The sequence below is a fragment of the Phoxinus phoxinus genome (genome assembly GCF_949152265.1).
Source record: "Phoxinus phoxinus genome assembly, chromosome: 17".
Classification (NCBI taxonomy): Eukaryota; Metazoa; Chordata; class Actinopteri; order Cypriniformes; family Leuciscidae; genus Phoxinus; species Phoxinus phoxinus.
In genome coordinates this window covers 15,867,037-15,887,089 of record NC_136892.1, presented here as the reverse complement: position 1 = coordinate 15,887,089, position 20,053 = coordinate 15,867,037, and the positions used below count along the sequence as shown (strand labels likewise).

The window sequence follows — 20,053 nt, the reverse complement described above, 5'->3', positions numbered from 1 at the left end:
GCTTATCAATCATGAAAGAAAGAAAAAAAATTGTAGGATGGGGACTTGGTTTTGTCCATTGGTTGTTGATTGGATGGAGGCATACCTGAATGTGATCTTCCAGTCGATTGTGTAAAAAAAGGGCGGGGTTTAAGCGGGCTAAATGATTGGAGAAGACTGGCACGTCAACAGAGTGAAGTCTGTTGTCTCATTGGAAGATCAGGTTGTGACATTTTTATTAAAATACAAGGTAAAAAAAAATGAATAATGAAACATGGATGGGATGAATAATTCACAATAAGATATATAACATGCATTTACAAAATAGACAAGGTGAATTTTTATTTAATGTCGACTTGAACAGCAGAAGTCGAGTAAGATCGTTATACAACTCTGTGCTTCAACCAGAGTTTTTCAAGGACTATCTAACTGGCATCCCAGATGCCCCTTTTTTTTTAAAAAAGCACTTTATTTTAACTCAAACTGTATAGGTTTTTCTACAGTACATGTCAAAAGAAAATTTTTATTAAATCTTGTTTTTTTCTTTAGTTCTTTCCAATCTTATGAAGTCTTGTTGCATGCAACACGTTTAATTTACTTTTTAATCATGTTTTAATTATCTTTTTTGCAACCATAACTCTAAATTATCAGTTTACCAAAAATGTCATAAAAAGTAGTCCATATGAATTTCTCATGAAAAAAAAAAACACAATAAAGGGTAGTTGTAAAAGAGTTTCATTAAGATTATTTTAAATTCTGCCATGTTCCACAGAAAAAAAAGAAAAACAACAGCATATGGGTTTTGAATGGAATAAAGGGCAAGTAAATAATGACTGAGTTTTGAGTCTGAGTGAACTATTCCTTTAATCTCCCTTGCTTACAACCCATAACCCCGTAGATTAATCAGAGCTCTCAATTACCAACAAATCTGTCATCACATCAGCTCAGAAGACATCCACAGGCAGAGAGAAAAAAAATATTTCTGGAGAGGTGACAACAGCATGGAATAATGTAAAGTAAACCCAGCGTTTAAGGGGGAGATGAGTAAACAATCCCATTTTCATGACAAAGGGGTGAAGCAGATGTGACTCATGCACAAGGCGCCAATCCAGACGAAGGCTCACTCATCGAGCGCTGGATCTCACACATCTACCTCGTACCCTGCGAGGAATTTGGGGCTCTTTTCGCAAAAGGCCCATAGTCCAGTGAAGACAAGCTCCCTGATGATTCGATGGTGTCATAAATGTACAGAATGGCACAGATTCTGACTGAGACACTGCCGTTTCACCAGTCGACAGGAAACTACAGAACAAATAAATAAACCAAAGAGAGGAGAGCAGAGGATGGAGTTCTCCATTTAAGCAGATGTGCTCTATAACTCCTAGAAAAAAGAAATAAAACTAACAGCAAATGAGACAACTGTTGACATACAGAAAAGCGCTATAAAATTAATGTGGATGGCACTTCTCAGACCATTTAGTCTAGGAGGGAACAAACTAACGTGAGCCCCAATTAAAATCTGACTTTCTTGGCTAATCACAAAACAAAAAACAAGAAACAGTCTCCATTTACTTTCCACTTCTTATTGTTGCCCATGTATGAATACTATTAAAGACCCCTGTGGTGAAAATCAAGTTTTAATGTTGTTTATATGTCTATGTGGTGTTTTTAATGTGCTTTAAGACAAACCATGTGCAAATTAATAAGTCAGCACCATTGTATGAGTATTTACTCCTTAAAACTGCGGTAAACCAAAAACAGTCTCAAAAACACGGTTTGAAATCGCTGGTGTTTCTGATGTCACAAACTACATTGTTTGAAAACCAATCACATCAACGTGCGGCCAGGCTTTAGCATATCATGAAAAGTGAACTAGCAGGGGAGTCGCGAGAGAAGCCAGGTTATTACGGTATATTTTTCTATTGATATGAAAAATCGGGTAGATTAAGCAATATAGCCGGGTGTGTGATGTATATTAAGATGTTATGATGATGAACTATATGCCTGTATGAGATGATCAAAGCGTTACTGATGATTGTTAGAAGGCAGGTGCCTGATTCCGAGATGGTGAACAGGAACCTGGTTTGTGTAACCTTAGCAACACATTATTAGCTGTTTGATAACACAGTCAAGCAAATGGCTAATCATTTTAATTACCGTTATGTGTCCGACGTTGTAAAGAGCGATATCATTGTGCAGCGTTTACCTCAGTAAGTTGGCCGAGTGAACCTCTGAGCTGGCGTGAGTAGAGGCGGGGCTAATTAGCATATTCATGGGATTAAAAGGATCTTTTTTTTTTTATGTGTCATTTTTATTGATCTTAGATGATTTTTAAATGGATAAAATTATTGACTACTGAGGGACTTTAAGATATTGAGAACTCATTTGTGGAAAAGAGACAAGTACAAATTATTATAGTTAACTAAAACAAACTAAAAAAATAAACTGAAATAAACTAACTATAAAAAAAAAAAACTTATTTCAGCTAGTTGCCAAGGCAACATTTCTTTTTTTCAACATTCATACTAGTTTAACTTAATGTATCCTACTAAAATAACTAAAGCTAAAAAATAAATAAAATAAATAATAAAAATAGACATCACACCAGACGAAAACTAATAAAATTGGCAAAAAATAACAAAATTACTACAACTTTAAAAATAATAACAATTAATATTAAAAAGTGTAAACTAATTCAAAATATTGATAAAACTAAAATAGTATCTCAAAGATACTAAAATAGCACTGAATGAGACATTAAAGGGGTGACATTGTATGTCTCTTACAAGATAAGAAGAGATGAGGAGAGAGAGAAAAGGGAATAAAAAAAGACAAAGAAAAGCAAACAAAAGACACAGAGGAGAGAGGAAGAGGAGGAGATGAGGAGTTAGTTTGCCACAAGACCCCTGTGAGCTGAAGGTTTCTCCTGCTGTTTTTTGTTCCTGAACATAGCCAAGATATTCTCAAACTCGGCTGAAGTGTCTGCTGGAGCTCACTGCAAGGGAGAGCAGGAATCATGAATCAGCCTGTCACTCAGTGGAATAAAAGGAAAACCAAATGATAGGGAAAAGACGGGATGAAGAAGTGTGTGCAGGTGCCCGGCGGCAGAGCTCCAGGCCTGCTGAATTAGTTTAATTAGGTATGTGCTCCTGGCTGTCCTTTTTCAGCTCTGCTGCACACGTATTCCCTCTGCAGACTCCACGCCTTCAATCCCCTAATTTTTCTCCCTCTCCGGGCCGTCCTCACCGTCTCCTCCCTCCTCTAATCTAATCAGAATTCCTCTTCACTCTCCATTCCTCTCACAATAGCTCCATCATAGGCCAAATGGGGATTGTAGGGGGAAAACAGCGCAGTTCGATTATATCCGGCTGGTTAACTAGTAAATATGTCTGGGAGAACACAATCAATTTGCCGTCGTCGATGTCTGGCAGAGTGGCTTGATGGTATACAATGTAAAGACAGTGCAATCGTTCGTTAGCTTTACTGCACTAAATAATTTTATGGCCAGTTGGACAGTGTGAACTCAAATCAGTGAACCGTAAAGTGTAATAGATCATCATGAGGTTCATTCCTTGGATGGGGCAACTGTGGTTTAACACGCTTCGCACACAAGACCAAATAGCTACAGACTGTGAATGGCTTACTTGTATGTAGTTGTCTCTGAAAATTAAGCCGAGATGCTAGAAAGTAGAGATGCACCGATGTATCGGCCAGCAATCGGCCTTAAATTATATTAGCTGATAAAAGCAATTTTCACTATCAGCCGATTGTTTACTTAAAAAATAGCCGATGATCAGTGCGGATTATATCCTGTCAATCAAAAGGGTACGGTAAAACATGACCGACTGTGTGTGAAGAAAATATCTTGAGTTAGTTAAGGCAAGATCATTTTAGGCATTAACACTTAACAGCTAAAAACCAGCTACATAAAACTACTTAACTACTATAAATCACCCGTAGTTCAAGCCAGGGTTGCCAGATCTGTAATTTCTCCCTACTAAACATTTTTTTGTAGCGCGCCAGCCGCGCCTCTTACCCAATAATCACAAATAGCTCTGTACTTTGGTTGAAAACATGCAGAACTAGCTCCTACTACTCGCTGTCGTTTTTAGCCTCTGGCCAGAAAATCCTCCGATGATTTTTTTGTATGTTTGAATAAATTTGCCATGAAACCAAGTGCTTATGAAAACTACCTTATATGTGTAACTGAGTTGCATACAATCATTTCAGCTTTTATTTGTGTAAATATTATATCTGGAAATAAATAGCAGTTGAATATAATAGCTCTGTTGTTAATTTTAACCTCTAATGTTATAGTTTACCAAATGAGAGGGCTCTGTATAGTTTGCAGCATTATTTGGGAGAGATTTTTTATCCATAAGAAAAAACAAACAATCGTTATCGGCCGATATCATTCTGAAGCTTCTCTACTAAAAATGTAAAAATAAAATATCAACAAATCACCTTTAAGTATGTACATATCACCTACAGCAACACTGTCTTTCAGTGGACTGAAAATGACCTATACCATCCATTAGGTCTATCAACAAATGTAACCGTGTTCGCATTCTGACCTTTAGTACATAGTCCACAGAGAGTGTTTGCTTACCAATTCCACCATTTAATGCTTACATTACCTGTATCTGCAGGAAAAAATGTTATAATCAGTCCCATTACAGCAGTGCAAATGGCTCCCTCATGGCTAATCACAGCAATCTGCAATTGAACCACTTAAAAGGATTAAAGTGAGGAACGGAAAGATCCATTCTCTTTTTCTCATTCTTTCATGTGATGATAAAATCTGGGAAAATATCTGAAAATAAGTCAAACAAAATCACAAAATTATTAAAAAATATATAAGGAATACAATTAGACCGCTTTAGATACACATTTCATATAAATATCGATGAGAACAAAATTTCAAACAAAGTCAGACCCATAGCATTTGCTCGGACACTCCCTCAAGCATCCCGAGTTACAGTCCAAGCTCATGGTCCTTTCCTAAACCAGTTCTTCTCTTTCATCTTCTATCATTAACCACTTTTCCACTGTCAGGCCAGTGCGAGACCGGTCTAAAAAAAAATGCCGGCCGTGGCCAATGGCCTCGGAGTCGGACCTCAAGCACCGAGGTCAAAATCAAGTTGCATTTCCACTTTCGGCCCCACAGCGCTACCCTAAAAATCACCATAAATAAGCCTCCATAGAACGACATCACACACGTTTCTGAGCTGACTGAAAACTAGCTAGATCGCAAAAAGAGCATGACAGCAGCGAACGTTCGGTCTTTACTTCAAGACTTAAGACTCCAGCACCGATATTTGACCAATGTTTTACAATAAATAAAAAAAGTTACAGTGAGAGAATCATGCTGAATCAAACTGGGATTTACCATTTCACATAAAAAGGTGCTTCCATTTATTTGCGATCATGCGCAAAACAACTTCATTAGGGCTTTGTTTTAAGTTCGCCTTTGATCATAATCACTCATCAAGCCCCAGTTGGAAACACGGCTACTGCTTACCATTCTATCATACTTGTATAAAACCTACATCATACAAAAAAATAAAAACGTGGCAAACAAATAGTGTTAGACTTTCTCAAAACTTACTTTCACTTTCTGAGTCATTTTGGCAATTTATTTGGGGATCAGTTGGTTATATAGAATCAGATCCCCTCATGTTTACACAGAGGACTATAAAATACACAGAGAAAACCATTCATTAGCATCATCATTCATATATAAAAATATCTAGCAGTTCACAAAAAGTTATAATTATGACGATTAAACATTATTAGGAGTGTGCGATATTGACAAAAAAAAAAATCTAGATATTTTCTGAAATTTAATCAATAATAACGATAATTAAACAATATTTTGCTGAGTGTTATTATGCTGGTACCTTGGCAGGTTTAGGACTTTGTGGAGAGCTGACTCCCAAAGCTTTTGGTATTTTTTATATTCTGTGAGGTTGACAGTTCTGCAGTTAAAAATGTTATTTTTCTGCAGTTAAATATAATGTTGGGTTGTTTTAAACAAGAATATTGTTGAAAAATATTGTTGATGTTAAATATTGATATTTGAAATGATTTTTTAAATGAAAAGATTTGCAGGATTGAAAATAATCAAAGATATTTGAAAACAAACAAAGACATTTCCTCTGCTTTAAACCCCCTGTTTCTTACCACAAGGGCCATTAATTCCTAAAGTTTTTCAAAAAAAAAAAAAAGTCATTAAGATTCAATTCATTCAGATGGCTGATAAGAAGCATTTGACTGTTTTTATGAGAGTCATTCATTAAACCAATTCGTACAAAAAGTTGATTCATTCATTAACGAAACACTGCTGTGTGTTGCTCAGACGCAAAACAGTGCTGTGGCTTATTTCAAACCATTTACGTTGGCAAAATGTTACTAATATTATCTTATTGATTTTATACAATAGTTAAAAAACAAGATCACATTTGTATTCATGCGGATATTTGGAGGGGAAAAAAAACTTAATGCGATAGCTATGATATAAATACATGATATTAATATAAAAAGACAAATGGCATTTTTACCCCTCATCTTAAATTGAGGGCATTATAAATGCATTTTAAAAGACTAAAATCACTCAGTGAAAGCATGCACTAAATACTCACATGCACTACTCTAACCTGCATCACGTCATAGATTACGCATGCATTCTTTGGTTGTGTTTTTGTAAAGTGAGGGATATACTCAATGTCAGATAGCATATTGTAAAAACAATTATGATATTATCATACACCCCTAATTACATTTTTTAATTTTCTTTGAACGTGTCCAGGAGATACATCAGAAAAGCTTTACCTCTGCAAGTTTGACTGTGCATTTCAGCTGCACAAAGATAAAGTCAGTGTGTGTGTGTGTGTGTGTGCGCGCACGCGAGCGAGAGAATAAGAGGTGTGGAAATGATAGAGAAAGCGAATGACAGTGTATGTGTAGGTTACAGATGTGGGTATTTCAGAGTGACTGAAAACTTTGTATGCACGAGAGTGTGTAACAGTGTTACCAACTGTGACTCTCCTGGAAGGATTCTTGTATGCATTCATACAAGTACGTGGTGAGATGAGCGCAAATTTGAATGCAGAAATGTTTAAACAAAATGGATAAATGCATATGGTATTTAAAATTATATATATATTCCCGCCTTCAAAAGAGTAGAGCCATCATAGACAAAGCCAATTTAGAGTGGACCAAGATGACCCAGAATCAGTCATCTTGTCACCAGCATGCATAATTTCACATATATTTGGAAAAAAATGGTTTTCAAAGTTTATTAAAAAAAAACATCCCTCATCCATCACTCTCCATTAGGAAAAGTTAAATGCCGTCAATCTGCCCTGATCAAAATAAAACTAACTTCACTGCATAACTGTCTGCAATGTGTATCGTACCATCAGAAAAAAAATCCAACCCCAGCAGAAACAGCAACACTCTGCAGAGATTTTTTTTTCCAATGTGGCATAAATGGCCTTGTAGGCTTTGACTGACTGTCTCTGAGCTTCAGTAGAACGTCACATACTCCATCGGCTTCAAAATCAACAGCCACTGCAGGAACAAAAAAAGGAGTTTGCGAGCAGCTATTACAGTGAGGTGCCACAGGGCACACTACTGAGCCCGCTGCTGTTCAGAACTGCCCGCAAGAACACAAAACAGCTTTGACCCTTCTTAATCTATGCCTTTTCCTTTAGTTTTGTTCTGAGTCGTGGGAATTTCGAGACGACTGGGGCACGTTCAGGTGAAGCTAATCGGATCTATGAGAACAATGTCATCACTCAGATGAGTGGGCCCTGCCAGCCGCCAGTAGCCCCCAGGGACACTGTCCCACAACTTATGTCAAAACGAGCAACAATTCCTATAAAGAAAAAATCACTCTGAAGTTTGCAACAACAGTGCAGACAGGACTCGTTAGTGCTATTAGCTAGTTATGTAAACCAGCTGCCTCTATGCAGCAGTAAGGGACAAAGGGGCGAGATGGCACACAGTGTGTGGTGAGCTGTGCATGTTGCAGAACGAGCCTGCGGCGAAGCACTGCAGCTGTCAAGCAGTAGCGCTACCATGCGTCCGTGACTGATTACCAAGGGGCCGCTACGTCACACGACGCAGGTCTTCGCAATTTGTTGAGCCAAAAGCGTTGGAAAATGACAAATTTGTCCTTATTTTGTCTTGTTTGAGTCACTGTGAACTGCAGTTAAGCCTGAGGCCCAATGTGTTTTGGGCTCTCCTGCTGAGATTTTAATTTGTTTAGCTAAAATGCTAAATCACAACTTGCATGCTTTAGGTTACCAATTAATAATGGGAAACTTCTGCTGCATTGGGAATTCATTTTTTACACTCCTCTGGAGAATAAAATATCTCGCTACACTGCTAATAAACAGAATATGTCTCGTAGTGTCTCCTTCAGTATAATTAGGTCACTTTTTGTCATATGGCTGAATGAATCGTGCCATTTCAGCAGTGGACACAGAACTAATACGATCAGGGCTTTTGCTAATTGGAGCACTGAAAGTCACATGGCCATGGACTGGAAGCATGCAAGCTGACAAATTACTGGTAATCACGCTAACAAAGGGAAGCCATTTTGCATATATCAGATTTAACAACAAAGATGGATGCAGGACTGGCGCTGGCACCATGGCATTTATCGAAGTGCGGGACATACAACGAAGAGTGCTACATGATTGGATTGGGCTGCAAATTATCAGAAACAAGTAGGAAGGGGGGAGGTGATGGCACTGTGATTAGGCCACCCGGTGCAGCTTACACCAGGCAGAAGGCGACCAGAAACCACCTCCGGATGTGTGCGGATCTCTCCCCAGGGCTTGGACACACTAGCACAACGGAAATGAGGACAAATGAGTGTGTTGCAGTGTTGACATCAAAATGGCATGGGGACGAGGGAGCCATGTGACAGCGTGCCGAAGTGTGGCCTGGAGACGGGCCAGTCATCGCTGGCACAGTGGCGGCGGCTGCTCCTCTCCGCCTCTGCACCATGACGGATGGGCGGGCAGACAGCTGTTTAACATCACAAGATTTACAGCCTCCCATAGCAGCCGTCAGTCCAACACCTATCAGCCTGAAGTAAATCTCCTGTCTCCTGCCTCTCAGAGAGGAGTGTGAACCGAGGAGCCGCTCGAGCAATCGGCTGTTAATCACCTGACCTCTATTGTTCTGCCATAACCGAGGCCAGGCCAACCCCTATCGCTCTTCTCCTGCTCCTCTTTCACTTTCACTCCCTTCTCTCCCCACCCTTCTCCACCCTCTCCTGCCTAAGGATGTGTATAGCTACATATTTTCAAAATCGATTTGTTGGAGGGTTGCCTGAATGGCTAATTGACTAATCAATGTTAAAGAAGCACTGTATAAATAGCGTTTTTGGGATTCACCAGACACAAGTTTAACATTTCTTATTGAGGGTATTAACATTAGACACATCCTTGAGTTCAAGCATGCTAGAGTCTCCAGACACTTTTATTGAATACATCCTAAAATGCTTTCTAAATTTATGCGATTGATATCATTGTGAATGATTCATCCAAGCATGAGTTTTTTTCTGAACTCGTTATAAAAACGACTTAACTTGAACTCCTGGTGAAACTACAGACTTCTCCCTAGTGACGTATGCCAGATTTTTCAATCTCTTCAAACGAATTTAGATCTGCCTCCATCCAGTCAAGAACTGATGGATAGAACCATGGATGGGAACTCTTTTTTGACAATCAGTTTCACTTGCATACATCACAATACAGATGGAAAGATCTGTCACTACTTCCGTTTCATCACAACTAAAAAACAGTGCAAGACTCGACACAGAGACCAAAGATCTGCATGTTGCTCTAAAAAGGGAATGGATTTAAAGATGCCGTTTCAAAATACTGCTGCTAAAAATGTAAAAAAAGTCTAGATAAACTAGTTTGCCAAGTAAACTAGTGACCCTATTCCCTACTCCTGCTTCTCTTTCCTTTTTCAATCCCTCCCCCCTCCATCTCATTGCTGCTTTGTAATCCACGTCTCCTGTGCCCTGCTGGGAGGTCACTGGGCATGAGGAGGTGGATCAGCAGTAGCTGCGAATGCCGCAGTGTAAAGTTACACGCTCCGGAGACTTGCATGAGCTCACACTGGATAACACTTCCACCCTGATGGAATTGCGGATAAACATGCAAATGTTTGGGGGGTTTTCCAATCAAGGAGGGTAATTTTCACTGACTTCTATAATTATTATTACAGTATGCTAATTATATCCCCTAACCCTATACCTAAACATTTGATCATTTAAATGTAGGGATGCACCGAAATTAAAATTCTGTGCAAAAACCAAACAGAGAATTCAGGATGCATTTGGCAGTACAACCAAAACTAAATCAATTAATTAAATCAAACTTATTTAACAATAAACACTCAAATAGCTAACACTGAGTTGTATAAAATTTTAAATTGCACAAGGCAGTTTATATATAAACTTTTTAATAACAGAATTGTTTCTACTCCAGTTTGTTGGAAAGAGACATTTAAATGTCAATAAAGTAATAACTTGTTTCCATGACAGATTTATTCAAACATACATTAAATAATAAAGACATCACTAACAGGTATAATACAGAAGTGTAATACAGAAGAGGTGAAACACATTGCACTGTTATATCGAGATACAAAAATGTGACGGTCACGGAATGTATTGTTGATGTACTGTTGATTTAAACGATGTGATTCACAATATAGAGTTTGTTTTATCCAAGACTCAGCTTACTGTATTATAAAGGTATAATTAACGCAAAAATGTAAATTCGGTCATCATGTAGCCTACTCACCATCATGTCGTTTCAAACCTATAATATTTTCGTTCAACTTCCAAACACAAATGAAGATATATTTTTTATGAAACCTGAGAGATTTCGGTCTCTCCAATAATTTTCCACATCCCTCAAAGTGAAAGCTCAAACTTAATTTAAATCATCATATCACATTTAGTTTTAGTAGTATGCTTATTTAAAGTGTTTCAGATGGTTTATTCTGATATGTACATTAATAGCAGAAGATGTGGGACATCGCGAGCACCGTGAGAGTCTGTGCGTGCGGCTTGTCTGTGTAAAATATCCAGCGAATGCTTCCTTTATTTTAACTTAAAATATCACAATAGCATCAGTTATTAACCAAACAGTTAACAGGTCCCATTGACTTCCATAGTATTTTTTTTTCCTACTATGGAAGTCAATGGGACCTGTTAACTGTTTGGTTACTGAAATTTCTTCCAAATATCTTCCTTTGTGTTCAGCAGAAGAAATATATTCATACAGGTTTGAAACAACTTGAGGGTGAGTCAATGATGACAGAATTTTAATTTTAAAGTGAACTATCCCTTTAACTATTCAAAGAGCGCCAAAACAACACCATTTCGAAAACAAAATATCCAGTTTTTTAAAGTTAGGACTTTGCTTCATATTAAAAGTAACAAAGCTTTTGTCATTATTGGATGGCAGGCCAGGCGCGCAACAAATGTTTAGTAAAGTTTTGTTCATGCTGCCCCACAACAGAAAACGGCACAGACTAAAAGATTTTAGTATGCATTAAAAAGGTTTAATTATGCAACATCCATGATAAATTCACAATACATACATTGACACTACACCATCCATACATACAAATGCAGATAGACGTCTTTGGCTGTTGTGTCACGTCTTGTAAGGTTTGTAGACACTCAAAAACTTTGCATTTTCAAAACACCCTTACCATCACCCCCATTACCCTGTCTATGCTCCTCTTTCCAAAAAAGCTGTAAAAAAAAAACTAAAATGGTAGTTAGCACTAAATTAATTAATTTCATTGTTTCATTGCCCAGGAAATACCTAAAAGTACAATGCCAGAATGCCTTATGCTGTTTTTAGGATAAGCTTTTTTATTTTTGAACATTGATGACTGGATATATTTCCTCAAAACAAGATGTTTCTACAGTCGCCATGGCATGATGCCACAAAGAGAGCAGACGTTGTGTGTGTGTGTGTGTGTGTGTGTGTGTGTGTGTGTGTGTGTGTGTGTGTGTGTGTGTGTGTGTGTGTGTGGACTTTTTGGAGCAATGGAGGAGGTTCTGGCACAAACCAAGCCTTAACATCAAAAATACACAGAATATGCAAAACTATGGAAAACTACGGAAACCTGACCCGGTTAAAGCCATCTGCTATGCAACTATGCAAATGCAGTGTAAACCGAGCACAACTACGGTTGGGGCGAGGAAATAAATTGCAGGGCAGGTCACATGACCTTGTGCTCCGTTTATAAGACAACAGGAACGCTGGGTCGCACGTAGAGTGGAGCATTTACTCTGCTCGCATCTGCCCACCCCTCCTCCTACTCGCTCTGGCATCTGGCACCTTCTCCCACTCTGTAATGCCAGGTAATTACCTACCCTATCTGTTGCTGCTTACCCATTCTACCTACTCTCAAAACATTCAGGAAAAGCAGTGGGCTCCTTTAATTATCTACTTTCTGCATCACTCTGGAATGCGTCCAAGTCAATCCCCCTGGACCGCCTCAAAATAAATCAGGGATTCATACCAAAAACAGCCACGTTTGTGTCCATAGCACAGCATAACAGTACGTGTTGTGGGCTGCGCTGCTTATGTTGAGTACTGCAGTTCAAGCGACACAATGTAATCTGCAGCTTCAAAGGGTACCTGGGTCTGACCTGGACCTCTTCTAATGAAAAGAGCCTAAGCAGCCTTAATCACTGGATTCACACCATTGCGAACATGCACAGTGTTTGAATGCTTCTCAATGACCTGAGGTCCATTAACAATTCATTTGGGTTAGCACGTAAAGTTCATCCAAAGCCAATGAGCGAAATGGAAAGGAAGGTAGAAAAAACTACTTCCCTGGAGGTGGAAACAGACACAAAGATCTCTGCGGTGACCTTTTCCCTAACTTATCATCATCCGGAGAAGTGATCCCTAGTGTTTTTTTCTCGTGCTTCACTGGCATGGGGACTGAGTCACACGTCAGCCTGGATTAAAAGATCCCCAGTACTCCAGGCCATGTGTTGCCTTAAGAGAGACCGCGTGTTTGCGCGTGTGGACGAACTGTGCACGCGTGACCTTGGACCTTGATAGAGCGGGCATGACGTGTGAACGTTGTGTGGCCTTAAGTTTATATGTGGGAGTCTAACAGCTGTCGTGTCATTCTGGCACCTACGTTCTCTGCAGCCTCCTTGGTTTCCCAATTTGCTTCAGCTTAAAAAAAAACTACACAGTGTCTGAACAAAGTCTGGGCTGATTTATAGACCCCCTAGTGACTTAAGAAACAACCATTTAGCTATAAGCTTGAATAGACAGTCGCGTGACAAGGCACAGGGCTGTTCCTTTGCTGCGATTCCTTCATCATGTATACTGCAGAACACAGGACAATGTGTGAGCTTCACCAGACAGAGGGGCAGCTCCTCCAGAGCGCAAGGCAGACATCAGTGAAAAGCTCTGAAGCTATGGATGTCTGGGCCTCCCTCAGGGTGGATCATGCCTTCACCCTCCACAGCATCAATAGACGGCCGTCCGCACTTAGAGGGAGACTGTACATGTATTGCACATCAAGGATCTGTCCATGCAAGAAGTGCTGAAAAGCGAGACAGCCAAATAGCAGGAGTCTGGCGAGTGAGTCAGAAAGCAAACAGTCAAAGCATGATACTTTCTGTAGCTCTTTTTAGTATGTATTCCTGTGAATGCGATGGCTCCGTGCCACATGTTAATGGCCTGCAGCATCATTATAAAGATTAAAGGAATGACTGTCGATTTAACCAATATGCTAAAGATATGGGTCCCACTTTATATTAAGTGGCTTTAAGTACTATGTACTTACATTGAAAATAATAGTTTGATACAATGGACTTATTGTGTACATACAAGTTTTTACATTGTACTTATATTTTTAAAATACCTGCATGTAATTACAGCGGTGATTAATGTATGTAATTACATTTGTAATTACACTGTTGACCCTTCCCTTATACCTTAACCCACCCTTAAACTTAACCATACCAGCACACCTGTCCCTAACCTTACCCGTATCACACCTCAATAGCAGCAAAAGTGTTTTACAATACAACATGAACACAATAAGTACATTGTACTTATTTTTCGATGTAAGTACATAGTACTTAAAGCCACTTAATATAAAGTGGGACCAAGATGGGTCATAGCCTAGGTACGTTAAAAGAATAAACTTAGCTGTCAAGGTTAGAGTTAGACAGACAGATAGTAAAATTCTTGACAATAATGATCAATCATTATTTTCATGCTATGGCCAGTAACCAAAACTGGCAGTTTCAATTTCAAATTTAAAGTAGATATTCTTGTTTTAAATAATTTTAAAAATTATTCAATATTGCAAAGATTAATTTTGATACGGATTTCATTTGATTGGTAACAGCCCTATTGTGTCTAATTTTTATATTTTAATTTGATTACTACATTTATGAAATTGACACAAAAGATGCATGCATATAATTAGGTTATATCCACACAGAGTATACAGAATATCAAAAACTTTAGGAGTCGGCTGTCCACGACAGTCCTAATTCTCCTAAACCTGCCAAAGTACCAACACAATAAACACTCAGCAAAATATTGTCTAATGAACGTTAGAGAAAATCCCAGAAAATAGAGATATAATTTGTAAAACACACTAAATATCGTGCATCCCTACTCCCAAAGATATTATAATTGTGATTATTTATTAGTAATTTAAAGAGAAAACATGAGCGGAGCAATTGTATTAAGTGTATTCTCAAATAAGTCAATGTATAATTTAATTGAATCCAAGTCAGAATGAAATCAAGAAAATCAGTATCAATAACAATGAGATGGTTACAATGCCAAATTTCATAATTAAAATTATCCACAGCACAGACTAAAAATTGACACTTCACCGCAGCAGCTGTAATAGTAATGTCAATTAAACATTGTGCAGCCCTAATGTATCATACTGCATGTTTTCCTTTTGTTTTGTGCTCATCTCATATTAATAATTAAATAAAAGTATAGATCATCATGCAGCTAGTAAGCCTAAATCATACCCAGCATGAGCATAACAATGGAAGACATCATGAGGCAATGTTATGATGAACTATCATCATGCTAATTGCAAAATGCTTTAAAAAGTAATTAATTAAGCAGTGCACAAACAATCTGACAACTTGTCAGTTAACCAACACTGGGTCATTGTGCGAGCTGCACGAGACAAAATTAAATCCTAACAGTCTCCAACATGGCTTACTGAGGCATTCCCTTCAAAACGGTTCCTTATACAGATGCCAAAGGACAGCACAGAAGGACGTTAAAAAAGCAGGCTCACAAACCAGCCAGTCAACCTTCATGTACAGACAGGGGAGAGAAAAAAAAAAAAAGGAAGACCACCTGTCCATCAGGAAAGCCACCAGGTTTCCTTCCTCCCCCCCCTCTCTCAGTATCTCGGAGCCCAATGACGGCCAGCGATACTCCTTATCAGCTGGTGCGATGAGATTTAGTTCCAGGCCTAACACTCATGGGAGGCTATTGATAATGCTAGTCCCCCCTTCTGCTCTCCTCTCATTTTCCTGAAGTGGGACCGGCCTCGCCTGGCCAAATCCAAACCGCAACCATGACAGCAACTGCAAAACTGATTTCGAATCAGTGTTACGGGGTGACATCTACAGTGTTCCAGCTATGGATGAATACGATGAGCCATGCAAAAGCCAGATGTGAGGCCTGGCAGTGGGCATCCCCTCAGTAAAATCCCCTCTTTTTCCCCACTGCTACCTGGACGGAAAGCTAGGTCAAGCTCCTGGTGATGGGTGTGATGTTGTTTTGACATCCATGCTCCATACCCGAATGAATAATCAATGGTGCTTGAAAAAAAGAATGCATTTGAATTTTTTTTTCTTATTTTAGCACGGTTTTAAAAATGCTCATGAAACTTTCATTGTTTATCGGTACAAAGTCGGAAACGGCACAGACAGCCTAACATGTTCAAAGCAGTGTTTTTCCATTACTGACCGTATCGCCACGGCTAAGAATCATTTAATGGTCTTCATGCACAGAGCAAAACCATGTGCATCTTTGTGTCCACATTTTTATAGCCTCGTAAATGGTTGCATATAACTGTCGAACTAACCTATTACACTGACAGACAGCAACTATTATGTGATATTGATCGCTCAAGCCTTTCAAAACAGCGGTCCTGTCGATTTGATCAACTGGAGAAGCAGAGTTTGTCTACAGCGCGTCTCAGTCGTAAACTTTAGGAACACTAGCCTACATTTATCAAAACTCCATTTGACTGATTCACCTCAGCAGTTCCCACACAAGGGACTCGTATGCAATTAGTGGTGTTAATCATATACTAATAATAAACAGTGAATTTAATTACATCCATGATGTATTGTCATCCACAGCAAATGCTACTGGATTTTCACACACACCACAGCTCAAAAAGATTTATCTGACACCAGCTCACAATCGAGTTCTTCAGCCCTGCCACAGAACAGTTGGTGATAGAGCTAATAGAGGGTTGCAACATGGCAACGGCAGAAAAAGACAACAGATGTTCAAGAGGGCGATACGAAAAGGATCAAAACAGCATTTTGGTGGCTTCATTCTTTACATGTCCTGACGTCCATTGTAGTTGACCAATGTATGGGGGCTACAGGATTAGTGGAGGCAAAAACTGACAATTTGATTATAGTACTCTGCCTCATGTTCAAGAACTGTATGACTTTCTTCTGTGTAACATCAAATTGGGGAAATTCAAAGACAAAATTATGCAAAATGGAAATGTCAAAAATAGTCTATATCATAAATAGAAGTCTATATTTCAACTATTCTGTGACTAGTTGCATAAACTGCTTAGACTATAGTCTTCCGCCATTGATTCTTCCCCAAAACATTTTCAAAGGTCAATTACATAAAAACATAAGCCCTATCCGGGCAGAACTAGTATTCAGGGGGACGTTAGAGAAATTCGTGTTTCACAGACGTAGTTTGCCATTTTAATTCCGTCGACAAACTCAAAATTCTAAAGCAAATTATCTGCTTTTTTCAGCAAACTCAACGGTCCTCTGAGAAATCCAATCCTGTTCGAATGCGAATGTCTTGCGGATATCGTATAATCCTAAATTCCTAATGCTTCTCATATATACTAATGTTCAGTATGCTTTCATTTAATTTCAGTATGGATGGTTTCCGACGGAAAAATTAAAATAAATGAAGCCAAAAATCACAGAAACTGCGAAGACTACCCATTATAATATCAGTGTCAGGTAAGAGTAATATACTTATCTGGCTGCTCACTTATGTGTTTTTTTTTTTTATAAACCGCCAATTCTATAAACTTGTGAAGTTTACTTATAGGGTTTTTTAAATAAATCAAAATGATATCAATTAATAATAAGGTGGAAAGACATACACGTCATACGTGATGCACAGCACATGATGTTTCTGTAACGCCCACATCTAGCACACACTCCCACCTCTGAAACTAGGGCTGCGTATGAAATCGTATAGGCTACTCACGTGTGTAGGTACTTACTTTGAAGAAGTAATTACTTCACAACCGCTAAAAAAAAGTATGTTCTATATAGTATGAATGTCTGTAGTATGAATGCATTCCAGACGTACTACATTCGCCATGTTGTCATCATCACTTCAGTTGTGTCGAATCACTGCCATTCACAAATCCTCTCCAGTTGCCTCATGGGAAAGTAAAGTGTCCATTGTATGCACACTTCATAAACTCGCCAGAGGTAGGAGGTCATCTGGGTTCTTTTTGTATACTGTTTTAAGAGTACTGTGAATTCGGGCATACTTCTTTTGTCACTTACGTGTTTTCGCCTAGTAGGGAAGTTGCCATTTCGGATGCAGCCAAGCCAGTTAGTACGGTCCGAATTGGTACATGAAATCACAGACATCAAGTTATAAGTATTATAACTCAAATATTGTTTAGAAAACCAGTCTAATCCAAATAGGGCTATGATTTGTTCACAAATTAGACTGATCTGGTACTTAGTTTGATGATATACCGCTCAGGATGAGTATCACTTAATATTTTCTGTCATAATTCACTGTCATTATTTGAAAGAGCAGCCAGGAAATTCTTATACATGTCTTCCACAAAAGAAAGAAAACCATATGGGTTTTGAACAACCTAAATAATGACATCATTTATTTGAGTACAAATTTGAATGTGCCTTACACTATACAAATGTTGTTATGTGGTGAAATGGACTCCCTTAAACTTGTTAATGACGATGCATTAAAGAGAATATTCTCAAAACATTAGACCTGTCCAGAAACACTCCCACAGGCCTCGACTGTTATTTCATAAGTCATACAAACAATTTATTCAGACCATGTTTACATGTGTCCTTTGTGAACTTGTTTAGAGGGTCAGAGATGTATGATACCCTCCAAAAATTCGTTCCACGGAAACAAACATTTTATCAGCAACCCATTCGGAGGATGATATAGCCCCTATTCCAAACAAAAGGCTGTTTTATTCCCACGGCTTTTCCATTTTTCTCTCGCTCTCTCTCGTGCATCTGAGAGCCGCACATGGCATGACTCGAATGGGGACAAATCAATACACACAGCGCCCTTTAGTAACGCTATACTGGCACGCAGGTGTTCAACAAACCCATCACCAATGAGGAATCTATAAAAAGATACACTTCCGAGGGGTTAACAATAACACAGAACAGACAATAACATATTCACTTATGAGTCAACACCATCCGTTCACTTCCCCAGCCCCGCGCATCACCTGCATTTGTGAAAGCACATATTCTGATGACAAAAGCATCTGCAGAGACACACAGAAGTGCTCTTACCTGTGTTTGTGGCTGAAAGTGAGCGCGCGTTATCCCCACTTCTCACTGGAAATTGTTCGTTGGTCTTTTGTATAGTCCAGAGACGCGAAATGCGGCTGTTTGCCCTCCCCTTTCACTGGCGTACAGACGACGGCTGTGCGAGCGCGTCAAGCCGCTCCACCTGCATGAAACGACACAGCAGCTCTCCCGCTCAATGCGCGTTCTCTCGGTAGCGGTTATAGGCGCGAAATGAGGGCGCGGTCAGTGGAACACCTCACCAATCATCCCGCGCGAGCACTTCGCCTTCCAACCTCACCGACGACAGGATGACTGCGGCACAGCTGCCTCAATGTGACTTACTTTTACCAAATCTGGACCACCGACTATGTCCAGTAACTACGTCTCATCCATCCTCCTTCTGTCTCCTAACGTTAATCCGTTTAGACCAGGGGTTCCCATCATTTATGGTCTGCCGAACCCGAACCGCTAAAATATTTATTTTAAACACCCTCTGGAATTTAAATAACGTTTCTCTTAATAAATGTTATGAATAATACAATTAACAGTTTTTTTATTATTTGTAATTGTAATTTACGTTATGTTAAATGTAGGACTCCATTAAAAAAAAAAACTTACATGCCTCTATGGAGTGCATTCTGATTGGTCAATAAGAGTTAGCTGTTTTCAAATCAAATATTTATATAAAATTTGACCAATTGTCCGTGGCAACGCTCTCCCCTCATCAGAGCAAACAAACTATTTTTGTCTCTTTACAAGTAGGCTACGGTAAATTAATTTAATCTCAAATACATTTTTAATGTGTCAGCATCTTATCTATTTATAGGCTACACCTTATTTTGCAATGTGGAAGTAAGCTATTTTTTGTTAATGTGCGAAACTTTAGAATTAAATTAAAGTGCAGTAGTCAAACTATTTGCACTACAAACCAATGTGTTTATGTGATAATAAATTGCTGACAGTTACAGTGGTAGGCCTACTTGTTGAGGCCCACTCAGTGAAACCATTCACTCACCCCAGTTTTGAGAAATGGAGCCATAGTTTCAAAAACTGTGTGTAAGCATTTTTTGAAAAACTGTAAAGCAGTAAAATGGACAGTTTTTGTAGGCTACAGGTAAAATAACTGGAAGCAGACACTTTAAGCCTAGCTTCAATGGCTGAATCCGAAATCGCCCCCTATACCCTCAAATAGGGCGTTATTTGAGGGGACAG

The 20,053-nt window shown here is 38.9% G+C and overlaps 1 protein-coding gene across 6 annotated transcripts in view; it reads right to left on the bottom strand.

Annotated features, from left to right (window-relative positions):
* Positions 1-19,146, bottom strand: part of nrxn2a (neurexin 2a) — a 362,195-nt gene extending 343,049 nt beyond the window's left edge. For all 6 annotated transcript variants that reach the window (XM_079586617.1, XM_079586622.1, XM_079586619.1 and 3 more), the window contains exon 1: positions 18,845-19,146. The gene's annotated coding sequence lies outside the window, so the exon portion shown is untranslated. The remainder of the gene's footprint in view (positions 1-18,844) is intronic.
* Between the last annotated feature and the right edge of the window lie 907 nt (positions 19,147-20,053).